This window comes from Cryptomeria japonica, chromosome 8 (genome assembly GCF_030272615.1).
Source record: "Cryptomeria japonica chromosome 8, Sugi_1.0, whole genome shotgun sequence".
Taxonomy (NCBI): domain Eukaryota; kingdom Viridiplantae; phylum Streptophyta; class Pinopsida; order Cupressales; family Cupressaceae; genus Cryptomeria; species Cryptomeria japonica.
This window is the reverse complement of record NC_081412.1, coordinates 43,375,122-43,384,352: the sequence shown is the minus strand read 5'-3', so window position 1 is coordinate 43,384,352 and position 9,231 is coordinate 43,375,122.

Genomic DNA, 9,231 nt, shown 5'->3' with positions numbered 1-9,231 from the left:
TACATAATGAAACTTACCAATCATTGATCCCTATTCCTTCTCATCAACCAATGTTGAGTCATCCTCTTTGGATAGTTTACAACTGGTCATCGTCGGTGTACCAACTGGTTTGCTATCTTCCATGCCAAAGGTCTTCAACACCTCTTTGACATACTTGGACTGAGTGATAAAGATTCCATCTTTCATCTGCTGGATCTACAGTCTAATGAAGAACTTAATCTCCCCTATGAGTGACATCTCAAACTCTTTCTTCATCTCATCTGCAAACTCATGACTCATCTTGTCATCTCCACCAAAGATAATGTCATCAACAAATACCTCATAGATCAGGATCTGATCTCTTTCAGACTTCAAGTAGATATTGTTGTCTTTGCTTGTTCTCTCAAATCCAATCTTCACAAGATGGGAATGCAGGCATTCATACCATGCTCTAGGTGCCTGCTTTAGACCATATAAGGCTTTATGTAGCCTACACACCATGTCACTGTCTTCAGATAGGGAAAACCCATCTGGTTGCTCTATATACACTTCCTCTTCAAGTACACCATTTAGGAATGTAGATTTTACATCCATTTGATATACTTAGAATCCTTTAAAAGTTGTATATGTAAGAAGCATACGAACCCCTTCCAATCTAGCTATAGGAGCAAAGGTTTCTCCATAGTCTTCTCCTTCTTCTTGGGCATATCCTTTACACACCAGTCTAACTTTGTTTCTAATCACTATGCCATCCTCATTCAGCTTATTTCTAAAAAACCCATTTGGTACCAATGATAATTTTATGCTTCGTTCTGGGTACCAAAGACCATGTGCCATTCTTCTCTATCTGGTCAAGTTCATCCTCCATTGCCTTGATCTAGTCTTCGTCTTTATGTGCCTCTTTGAATGGTTTAAGCTCAAATTCAAATATCATACATGAGTTTTCTCTGACCTTTCTTCTTATAAGGATTCCTGCATCCTTATCTCCTATGATCTGCTTAGAATCATGATTCAGCTTGACATACCGAGGAATGGTCTTAATAGATTCCTTTTGCTTTTCTTCTTCATCCTCATCTCCATCAGTATCAGTATCTACATCTACCGGTGTAGGAACAGTGTTACTGGTACTTGGTTGAATGGCAATCGGTTCATTTACCACTTGCTCACTACCAGTTTCCTCAGTTTTCTCAAAGGTTTCATCAACTCTTACATTGATGCTTTCCATAATTCTTTGAGTTCTATTATTGAAACACTTGAGAGCTTTGTTCTTGGTGGAATACCCTAGGAATATTCCCTCATCACATTTCGCATCAAATTTGCTCTGGTGTTCGCTCCTCTTGATGTAACATTTGCTACCAAACACTCTAAAATAGCTAACCACAAGTGTCTTACCGGTCCAATACTCATAAGGAGTTTTATCCTTACCTTTCTTGATGAGTACCCGGTTCATTGTATAGACTATAATGCTCACCGCTTCTCTCCAAAAGGTGTGAGCAACTTTTCCTTGAATCAACATAGTTCTAGTTGCTTCAACCATAGTCCGGTTATTCCTCTCTGCTAGGCCATTCTACTATGGAGTCTGGGGGGCAGACAGTTGCCTCTTCATACCATGTGCTTCACAGTACTTGTTGAGTTCACTGGAAGTGAATTCCCCTCCTTGATCAGTTCTCAGGCACTTGATCCTTTTGCCGCTTTCCTTCTCCACTAATACTCTGAAAGCTTTGAACTTTACAAAATCTTGAGACTTGTCTTTCAAGAATGTGACCCACATCATTCTTGAGCAGTCATCAGTGAGAATCATGAAGTACCTATCACCCTGCACACTCCTAGTTTTCATAGGACCACACAAATCAGTATGCACAAGATCAAGCAAATTGTCAGCAGTGAAAGGTTTACCTTTAAAGGTTGAGGAAGACATTTTCCCCAATTGACACTCTTTGCAAAAGGTATTTTCCGGTTTTCTTAGCACCGACAACCCTCTAACTACCTTGATCTTACTGGCCTTCACAATGTTATCAAAATTTACATGGCAGAGTCTCTTATGCCATTTCCAGCTATCATCAAATTTAGCCATAAGACATGTACTTATATTTGCATTCAGCTGAAATAGGTTACCTTTGGTTTGCATATCGGTGGCCACCAATTCACCACTCTTTCCTTTGATTCTACAAACTCCATTCTTGAATTTCAGAGTGACTCCACTATCATTCAGCTAGGCAACACTCAATAGATTATGTCTGAGACCTTCCACCCAATACACATTGTCAACACTGCTCTTTCCATTCAAAGAGATGGACCCCCTGCCTTTGACCATACATGGTGTATCATTACCAAAGCAAACCACACCACTATCATACTCTTCCAAGGATAGAAACTTGCTCTGGTCACCAGTCATATGGTGAGAACAACCACTGTCAATAATCCACTCATTGGAATTATCAAAATCGGAGACAAGAGCCTTCTTGTCTGGCACATCTTCCTTGATAGAAACAAACACAATATCTTCATTTTCTTCATCTTCTAATTCCTCATCTATGACACCTTCATCAACTGCCACAAAACAGTTTCTCCGGTTTCATCCTTTGAATTTCTTGAACCTTTCCGGTTTGTCCTTGTTATTGCCATTAGGATAGTTTACAGCAATATGTCCTATCTGGTTACAAGAAAAGCATTTCAAAGGGAGCTTACCTCTGTATTTGCCAGTTCCTTTAGGAAGTTTCCTGGCAAGAAGAGCTTCAAATGCCATCAGAATCTCCTCATCATCCATTTCTCTGCTCTGTCTTGGTTCACCACTAGTGCTAGCTTCTTTTCCTTTTCTGGATGGTACAACAGAAGCTTTAAAAGCTGATTCAGTCTTTTGAACACTGCCATCAAAACTATTTAGCTCATAGGCTGTCAACTTTGAAATGATGGAGTCTAGGGATACCTTAGTCTTGTCTATTGATCTCAACTCCTGAATAGCAGCAACCCTTATTGCATAGACCAATAATAAGGATCTCGGGACTTTTCTTACCACAGTGGAATCTTCTATTTTACCACCTGCACTCTTGATATATAAACAGGTGCATGAACAGGTAATCTATCATCAAAAGATATATAAATAGCTAGATCAACATGATTTACCTTCAAACACAAATCACTCAAACCATCACAAGAATATCACCACACATGACACATAATTTTTTTCACATGGAAACCCAACTGGGAAAAACCATGGTGGGGATGAATACCCACAAGCTATTTTTGAACTCTTTAGAAGTCCTCTCTATTAGGATCCTTGTCTGGTTAAAGACTAATACAATAGGTTCTATTAGGAACCGATCCTGTTAGGGATCACCCGGTTAAGGGATGGCTAGAATACCCAGTTAAGGGTTAAACCATGTTAAAGGTTACCTTGTTAGAGGATTTCAAGAGCTCAATGGTTTTGAGTCACCCTGTTAAAGGATTTACAGTAAGCTGATTAAAGCTACCCTTTTAGGGGATTTCTAAATTGTTGAAGTGGTTAGAGATCAACAAGTATTACAATGATCTAGTAACAACACTCAATGCCAATGCAGATCCGCTTAAGTTCCTTTCTTTTGCACACACATAATGCAAGAATCAATCCTCTTATCTCATCTGGTCTGGCAAGAATCACGTATCACTTCACTTGGATACACACACACAACTTTTGCCAACAACTTTAGAATGAAACACAACATTGACCTTATAGGAAACAGATAGGTCGGTAGCATAAACCCTAAACCCTAAACCTCTTAGGTTAAGAAATTCAAATGGTTCAATCCTGACCATTGAGCACACTGCATTAAATGAAATAATCTTGATCCAATCTCAAGGCATTCTTCATCGTTTGATTTCCACCAATTTCATGGCGGCTGAAAACCCATCACGCGTTATTGTCGTTTATAGACTTCACACATTCCTGAGGTAGATAGGAACAATCTCCTTCATGCAAGATCCTTCACGCACACAAGGCTGATGTGGCAACATGATCTGTTCTTTGTTACAATGCTAACTCATCACACAAAGTCACCAGTTGAGTCATACAGGCTTGAAGCACTTCAACCGGAAACCCTGAAGTTGAGACTACCAACCGGTAGTCATACAAAGCTTCTATGTGTCAGTTCCAATAACCACATGTCGTTTCACCTTAAACAAACACACTGCTTCACTTTGGCACAAATGTCGATTCACAGTGTTATACCAGTTCTCATATATATCGATTCTCTTATCTTCATCATATTGACATCAATGACAAGATACAATATCATCATGTCCTCATACCGGTTCACATAATGCCAACAAATTATGAAATGGAACTGGAGGATAAAGTGTAGAGAAAGGATCATGACGTCGACCAAAAAGTGGAGGAGGAGATCACAAGGGAAGGTTTTAATCAGAGGGTTGGTGGAAATGCCGTACAGATCACTAGTGGAGATGTTCCCAATAATGAACAGGACAATGCTGGTGAGAAAAGCCCCCCTTCAAACCCTCCTATTGAGGGTTTGAAAGGGTTTGTGGACACCCTCTATTGGTTAATTAATAGTCACAAGAAAGTTGTGGAGGATAATAAGAAGCTGAGCCACAAGGTTCAAATTTTGGAGACAATCAGTATTGGTGAAGGTAAATCTATGGCTGATTATGTTGATGACTTGACTAAAACTATTGCCAGAGCTAGAGAGATTAGAGACTCCTTCAACCAAAGGTTTGAGCAAGTGGAGAAGGCCCTGGAAGAGATAAAAACCAATGATAATGCTACAGACTAGAGAATGGCAGAAACTGACAACAAATTCAACAAAATTGAAAAATGCCTCAAAGGCATTCTTGAACAAAGCCATAACATTCTAAAGGCCTCGATTGACAACACCAAAATTCTTATCAGCAAGCTAGAGAACAAGAAGGATTCCCTGGAGCTAGAACCTGACATTGAAGGTATGGGAGAGGTCCAAGGACCTAGAACAAGGACCAGAGGCAAGAAGAAGGAAATTGAAGAACTCAAAGTTGCTTCGGCAAACTATGACCTACTGGTCACTAATGTTGTTGATCTTCTTAAGTCTTTGTAGTTGTTGTTTGTTGTTTAGGTCTTTTATCTAGTCTCTCGCTTTGTTGTTCCTTTCCTTTGTTGTTCGTTCAGTTTACTGGCCTTCTTGCTAGTCTTTTGTTTGTTGTTTATATGTTGGTCTAATTTCTCTTTGTTGAACTATATTATGATCCTATGTTAAAGGTTTTGGGTCATTAAAACCTGTTTTTCATATTAATCAGAACACCTATCCCTAGGTCCGGAATTCCCACCTAACCTACATCTATCCAAGTTATGTCAAGCATTGAAGTTGGTGTTACTATTTTCTCTCTTGTTAGCATCCCAATTCACTCTACCCCTTTCTTGAGTATTGGTTCCCCTCTTTAGATTCCTTATTTGTCGATTGTTGTCATTGTTGTTCTTTTGGAAATTCCTATTCCCAAAATTTGGTTTGTTATTCACATTTTTATGAAAATTTCCCAACTGCTACAACTTCTTCTCTTGCTTGGTTGCTTTCTCAAATACTTCTTCCATAGTCAGTGGATTATCAATATCCACTTCTTCTCCTATATGATTTCTCAAACCCACGATGAACTTTTGGATGCGAAATCGCTCATCCATCTGATATTGTGGAACATACTTAAGAAGGTTGGTAAACTTCTCCTAGTATTGAGTTACTGACATGCCACCTTGCGTTAGGTTCTAAAATTCAGTCATCTTCTTATCAAAGAGTAACTGAGGAAGCCACCTCTTCCTAAAGGATTGTAAAAATAATTCCCAAGTGGTATCTATAGGTTGCAACTTCCTTTTGGACTTTTCATTATCCCACCAAGTAGTAGCTTTGCCAGAAAGCTGGTAAGCAGCCCAAATAGCCTTGGTTTCGTTGGACATGTTGCGGAGACAAAAATACTTTTCCATTTCTATCACCCATGCCTCTGCACCATCACCAATAGTTTTTCCATCAAAATTTGGTGGGGCTATTCTTTTCAAGTCCTTAGCCAGCTCTCCTTCAATCCTTGCTTGGTTATCAGGTTGTTCTTCAACCCTTGGAGCTTCATTTCGGACTTCTCTAACCCTTCGAACCTCTTTCTCAAGTCCATTCATTCTGGCACTTTGTTGGTTCAACAGATCAAGGATTTGGTCGACTCTTTCATTTACATTACTATACCTAGCCCTTGTGGTCCTTGAGGCCATTGTTATTCAGCAATTTTTACATCAGGGAATGTTAATATATCTTAGCGAAAAAGAAAGAATATTTGCAAGGTTATGATTTCCATAACTTTTATTTAATCAAAGATCCCTAAAATCTACCCTTTCAATATAACTATAGAGATTAATATCCACATTTACTACTGGAAGGAAACAATATTATACTATAATAGGACATAGTTAGATAATATGTACATCTATATCATCCAAGTTTATAATATAAACTAAGGTCCAAAGTACATATTTATCATCATAGGAATCATACAAAAACAAAACATTCAACTCAAATTTTATAGAAGGAAGGACATCTTTATTTATTGATATAAAAGTTTTATTACATAATACATCACTATTCTGGCGGAGTCATGGGAGTATATCCTTCGGACTCACTAGAACTTAGGGGGGCATAACCTTCAGACTCATCGGAGCTAATCACAGTTGGCCTAATGGGAGAATATTCTAACTCAGGCTCCTCTTTCTCTATAGGAATAGTCTTTTCATCGAGGGATTCAGTAGGGACTACTCATATCTCAACATTTTCTTTCTCTTCAGAAATTGGTTTCTCTATGGGAGGAACATTTTCCTCCTCATTGATCCATCCTCCACTTGGATGTTTATCCATAATAGGAATGACAAGAGATATATGATCCCTCTTGACCCTTAGATAGTGAGCATACCTAGCTACTAACTTATGAACCATTTGTTTTGTTCACACCATCTCTATAAGTTTCAACACAAAACTATTATTCTCAATACTCAACTTGCGAAGTGACTCATAGGTCCTAGTGTTATACAACCTATCACTCTAATACCAAACTGTAAAGATGTAAATTACTCTACATGACATAATCTACTCTTTATTCATCTATAAATTCATAAATCAGTTAAGAAGTATATTTCATACATAATATAAAACAAGTTTAATAATTTGATAAAACAATCATAGATATCAAGGAGTTAAATAAAATTTTCATAAACAATGGAAGGTACAAATTTCTCATTACATATCATTATACCATAATTAGGCTTTCTAATTGCCTTAAGTATTATACAAACATAAAGAAAGTGAGATACATCCGTTGATCTCCAATGTGAGTCGCTTCTTTTCAGTTCATCGAATGAAGATGAGAACATGATTCAGGCGCTTTTTCTGCCCAACCTTGAAGCTTCTGCTTCCTTGGAATTCTTGGTCAATCAAGAATACCCGAACCTGCATGAATTGTTTTAACCAAAGAATTCAAAAGACAAGAGGGAATCTGGTGCATGCCTAGATGATACAAGCATTTTCATTTTTCTAATTCTTTTAAGAAACAAGCATTATCATTCAAGGATATGGTAGAGAGCATAAAATAAAGAATTCCATCTATTTCAATGGATAATTAAATTATTTCAATGGATAATTAAATTCATTACTCCGTCGAGTATAATGTCATGCATAGCAAAAATAAATAGTTTGGAAAAAGTAACTATTCTCTCTAAGATTCCATATTCGGCACCCATCTCGGAAGGTAACTTTCCATACACAAGCCTATCTAGCTTGGTTCTCACAAAACAAGAATAGATTTCCTAAAATAATACAATCTTTTGACTAATAGAACTAACATCTTTCCTATCACTTTCATAAATTAAACACTATTTCATTACTTTCACCTAATCGAAAACAATCTTTCGTAGAATAACAATTTTGTAGTTTGATAAGCAAATATATTTTCATAAAAAATAATCAAGTACAAAGTAAGAAGAAGGTGTAACACAAGTATGATTCTTTTCATATAAATGAGTTAAATTTGAGTACACATTCTTTAAATGAAAATTTATCCTAACCCATTAGCATTATTTACCATTCTTAAACAATATAATTGCATTTCTTAACTATTTCAATATACATTCCACATAATGATTTCCTTCTATGTCTATTCAAGGAATAATAAACAAATTCAATAAGACATGGAATATCATAATTAAAAATCTTATGCTACAACCATAGCTCTATTTCACTATCATTTCTTAGTGCAAAATAATCAAAACAAAATAAAGATCCTACCTCTTTACGCTTGAGACTGGCTTGGAATGAACTCTTTCGTGCCTCCTCTAAATTGGCCTACTTCTTCCTTGATGGCTCAAGAGTTCTCTCACAGATCTTCCTTTAACCACCTATCTATTCTCCATCTATCTCTGCTCTAAAGTGCTCTCTCTCTAATCTCTCTTCTAACTTACTATCTTTCTCTCTACTCCACTTGCTATTTTCTATCTTTTTTCCTCTTCTACCCATCGAGCCTATGCCTCTATCCATACTATATTTCCCTATGAAATCGGCTATCTCTAAGGCTCGGTTATTGTTATCAATTTGTAGTCTTCATTGCATTATCGACAAGTCTGATGCTTTAACTATTCCACCTCTTCCTTTTCCCAAAGTGCTACCAGTTTAGCAGTCTCTCTAGTCTACACATCTTGGATATCGTTGAGTCTACAGTCTTCCAACTACTTCCGTGGATCATGGACAATCTACAATTACTTATCTCCATGGCACTATGTGCCCATTTACTCCTCCCTTCAGTCAATCATGAGTCATTTAACTATGGTCGTTCTGCTATTACGTGGGGTAATCTGCAGTTATGTAGGCTATATTTGCTTACTTGGTGGGGAGGTCGGCTTTGTCGACTTCCACTGGTCATCTAATACCCACCATCGCCACCTTTTGTGGAACAAACATCCACCACCTTTTAAATATAACATTAGTATTAACAATAACATATTAGAATTAAAACTTTGCATTTCAATTCATTAGTAATTAAATTCTAATATGATTTTCTATGATTAATAAATTAATAATGTATATGGATATATACATATATATTGATTTCATTAAACTTATTATGAAATTTATACTCACAAACAATTACTAAATTGACGAGACCATTATTCTCTTTTTCAAACGAACAATAACTTATAAAAACAATAATCAACTTCATACGATTGAAATCATGTCGACATAAAGTTTGCATTCTAAATCATATTTAATA